We start from the raw sequence: 4,956 nt of genomic DNA on the forward strand, positions 1-4,956 counted from the left end.
TTAACGAATTGTAAAAAGTGTAGGCAACTATTTTGACCGATATTGCGCTGAGAGTATTTTTTTGTGTCTTGGGCTTAAATTGAAATTAATTTCAATACAATTATGTAGTAAAAATATAAGCAACATTTGAAAACTTAAAACCGTATATTTTTAGTTTGTTGATATAAATTATATAAAAATCATCCCATATACTTATTTCATTACAATTGTCAAAATCTTTATTTCATTGTCAAACCAATATTTCAACATTTACTTCAAAAACTCGTTACAAGAATTTAAAATAACTTTTTAACTTGGTAGTTGCTATAAATTAAAAGTTCACAACATCATCGTCTGTATAAAAAAAAAAATTTTGTTAAAATAATTTAATAATTCTAAAATAATCGCTGATTTATTTACATATTTCTACGAATTATGGTCTTAAAAAAAGTTCAAAGCACTATTTTGGAAATTTTTAAGTAATCAACTTTTAAGTTCATAAATCAAAATTCTGAAAGTTTCTTACAAGCTGAGTTCAAACAATTTATTTCATTTTAGCGGTTACATGGGTTTCCTCGAACAAAAAATTATAAATTTTCAAGAATACGGTTATATGTATCACCTACATATATAAATGATCGGTAAAAAATGAGATATTGTAATGAAACTTGGTGTATGTATGCATATGTTCGTTGGCAAAAAAGTAAGGACAAGTTCGTAAACTGCAACCATGCCCTCTTCACGTCTAACGCAATTTTAAATCCAATCTGATTCTTTCCTTTTCAGTATACAAAATGCAAAATAAAAATTATGACAAATAATGCTTTTGAAGTTATGATCAAAAATTGTCCAAATCCGTATAGAACTGTTCAAGCCCCTAGGTACCGAATATTTGCACCCCAGTATTTATAGTTGACTTTGTACCGCAAATATCGGCGAATTTGTGAGATATATAATTGAAATTCAAGGAAAATCATTTCTTGAAAATGGTATGCCTATGTGTCAAAAATATATTGAATTAGCTCCCATATACCTAATAAAAAGATTTTCGAACTTCCAGGTGACTTTATACCGCATATATCGGCCAACATGTGAGTTATCTTAATGAAAATGAGGGAGCGTAAAATTTAGCGAAAACTTGACCAGCACCCATATAACAAGCATATAACTTCCGGGTGACTTTAAATAAAATAAAATCTGGTCGATATAGCCTCTAAGTCCCATATACTGCATATAATGATTTTCGTTTTTCTAACAAACCTAATGTCGAATATATCGGTCAGTGTATAATTTTTCGATGTAAATTAAATCCCAAAGATCTCTGTAAGATTTCATTAAGATCAGTTGAGTAGCTTGCGCAAAACCTTGACATACGTTCTTGAAAACACAGTTTGGAGAAAAACGCGACTATATAAGCTGAACTCGAGAGCGCAACTTTTCAAGGCTCCATCTCCAAAACTATTACTCGGATCAACTTGAGCATTTAGGACAAAATTCTAGAGATATTATGGAATTAAATAAGACAATAAATAAAATCGATTTTTAGAAGCTGTGAAACCCATGGAACCCCTTAACAGACAAAATGAAAATCAAAGAACATGTACACTTTAATATCTTTTACGTCCATCTTTGACATTACGTAGGTTGCTTTATATATTTCTGGCCTAATAATGTAATTTTGTTGTCGATTGCTGTTTTGTTTCGGGCTCATACGCATAGGTCCATGATTCGTCACCTGTGACGATCTTATAAACGTCTTTTGAAGCACCGCGATCGTATTTTTTCAGCATTTCTTTACACCAATCCACACGAGCCTTTTTTTGAGCGATTGTCAAATTGTGCAGGATCCAACGAGAACAAACCTTTTTTACGGCCAGGTGTTCATGCAATATCGAATGAATGCTGGTGCGAGAAATGCATAGGCACGCCTCTATCTGAAGGTATGTTACATGACGGTCTTGCATTATCAGTTCACGTACGGCATCGATGTTTTCTGGCACAACGGCTGTTTTTGGACGACCTTCACGGAATTCGTCTTTGAGCGAGCGTCGACCACGATTGAATTCGTTGTACCAGTTTTTCACAGTGCTATAGGATGGTGCTTCATAGCCATACAAAGATTTTAGTTCATCGATGCACTCTTGTCGTGATAATCTACGTCGAAAGTTGCGAAAATGTTCACGAGTTAATTCCATTTTTTGGTCGAGATGAATTTTTTAATTCCCTGTAAATAAAACAATTCACGATTAAATGACAAAAAGTTCTGAGTGATGTTATGCTAAAAAATGTCAAACTTTCCAATGGAAATGTCAGATTGCACCTGGCAAAACTTAGTGTTGCCCTAGGCCAGAATATATATAGCAGCCCTCGTATTCTAAAATTTTTAGAAATTTTTATAACAGTTGTATAATTTTTGATATTTTTCTAAAATTTTTGGGAAATTCTATAAATTATCTATGAAAATTTGCAAAAGGAATATTATTACCTCAGGACAATTATTCAATTTTTAGCTTATGAAACAAATATTTGTAAATTGTTAAAGATTTTTTTTTTATTTGAAAAAAGTAAAAGGAATTTTTCTCACAAAAGTTTACTTTAAATCGAATGTTTTCTGTATATTTTCCCTTAAGAAGCGCACTCTTTAAAACAAAACAAAAAAAAAAAAACACATGAAATTCAAAACAATTTTTATTTTGTCTGGAAGTGTATTTAATATCGGTAGTAATGGAACACATCGTTTAATTTTAATACACTCCACGGAGCAGTAGTGTAAAATCGAAAATTGTTTTGAGAATGAACAGACTTTGAATAAAGCTTTGGTGTATAACTTTCTAAGTTTAAATGATAATCATATTAAATATTTGATGGATAACCAGTGGCATCTAGTAAATATTGGGGAATAAAAAACAAATTTAGATTGATATTTGACATTTAAGAGGCAGAATTGTGTTATAGAAAAACAGCAAGACCACCAATTAAAAACTAAAAAAAAATTGGTTTTAATTGAAGAGAGTATGATTTGAAATGATAACCAGAAATGTTTATGAAGTTCACCAACTTATATTAAATTTTGATTTGTTGCTGTTTTTAGACATTCTTCTCTTCTGTAATAAGTTTTCATTTTGCCTTTTTCTAAATTACGTTATTTGGTGATTTGCTAAAGGCGAAAATATTTATTTCTTACTTAATGTGGTTGCTAATCGTTAGACTTCCACAAGAAATATACTTAACTGCGTCAGGGGAATACATGATTAGTTCTTCAGCGAGGCTCTTGATTGCACTAATATTGCGACTCTGTTGTTTTTCTGCAGACACTCAGCTGATAATTATACTGCAACAGTTTTGCTTCGAATATGATGTCTTTCTATACGGCCGCAGTGAATGAGACTTGAACATCCGCATACCAATGTTGCTAACTCCTTTCCAGCAACAGTCTCTTTATTTGTTAAACCTTTTATATTTGGACGTTCACTAAGTCAATTCTTTTTTTCTAGTGTAATTTAAACACTATTTTTTTCTAATTTTTTATATTCTCCATTGGATTCAAATTCCTTTTGCCATCTTTTGGCCAATAGATTTGACTGCACGTTCATGAAATCATCATAAAATGTTTGATCCTTGTAGGCAAAAAAACTGTTCCAAGTGGTTTTTGAGTCCTGATTGAGGTGAAAGATCTCCCATCCAAAAAAAATGTTGCAGAGTCCGGAACAAGTAATAGTCCGAAGGTGTCAAGTCTGGAGAATATGGTGGGTCCGTTAGCATATCTCATTCAAGCTGCAAACGCTTTTGGCGCGTCATCAAACTTGTATGAGGTCTCGCACCTGGTAAAAAACTAGATTCTATTGATCAGTTCTGGCCTTACACTTGCTATGCACTTAAACATCAATAGTTGTATTATCGGGCAATAGCTCAAAATAAACAATCCCTTTGAAATCCCACAACGACACGTTCACGGCCAGCTTGGAACTCACTATACCACTTGTAAACATTTTTTTAGACATAGCCTCATCACCAAAGCTTTCCGCACCATCCTCAACATATCCGCAGCAGAAAACTGATTCCGTAAACAAAGTTTAATGCAAATTCTTTGCTCAACAAATTTCGACATCGCAAAAAACGAAAAACTCACTTTTAGCTGCTCACAAAACGACACGTATCTCAAACACTAATGAATATTTTGACATGAAATTTGATATAAATGTGACTGACAGTACTACTAACCTAAAAAAAAAAATCTCCAAATCCTTCGACGCGCGCAGTTTAAATTCAAATGTCACCTTATTTTTGGGCACAGTAGTATACATACATATGTAAATTTCAAGTGAGAATAACACAACCCTTACGTCAACGACATTTAAAATTAATTCGCCCACCAACAAAAGTTCGGGTAAAATGAATTGTAAAAAACGTGCATATTTTCCAATCAGCTTTTATAAATGTAGTGAAATTGATTTGTGGCAAATTATAGCATAATAACAATAAAAAGTAAAACAAAAAAGACAAAACGTCAACTTTGGTTGCATCTGAACGAGAACACTTTTCGCAATTTTCCATATAAGAACTTATTTTGATCGGCCAGTTTGTAGGGCTATATGCTATAATTGTCCAATCTGAATTTTTTTTCGGAGATTGTTGCCTAGCCTTTGACAATAATCCATGCCAAAATTAGTGGAGGTATATCGTCAAATGAAAAAGTTTTCCATACAAGAAATAGATTGTGATTCTTCAGTTTATATGGCATCTTTATGCTATAGTGGTTCGATCTAAAAAATTGCCTTGAACAATGATCTATGCGAAATTTTGTCAAAAAGACAGACGGACCTGGCTAAATCGACTTAGATTGTCATGTTTATAATATATGTACATATAAACTTTAAATAGTCTCTGACTTTTTCTTCTGAATGTAATATTATACCCCGTTCATGGCATAAGGGGAAGTTATATAGAGCTTATTACAAATATGGTTCAAATTTGATT

The sequence above is a fragment of the Bactrocera neohumeralis genome, chromosome 3 (assembly GCF_024586455.1).
Source record: "Bactrocera neohumeralis isolate Rockhampton chromosome 3, APGP_CSIRO_Bneo_wtdbg2-racon-allhic-juicebox.fasta_v2, whole genome shotgun sequence".
Classification (NCBI taxonomy): domain Eukaryota; kingdom Metazoa; phylum Arthropoda; class Insecta; order Diptera; family Tephritidae; genus Bactrocera; species Bactrocera neohumeralis.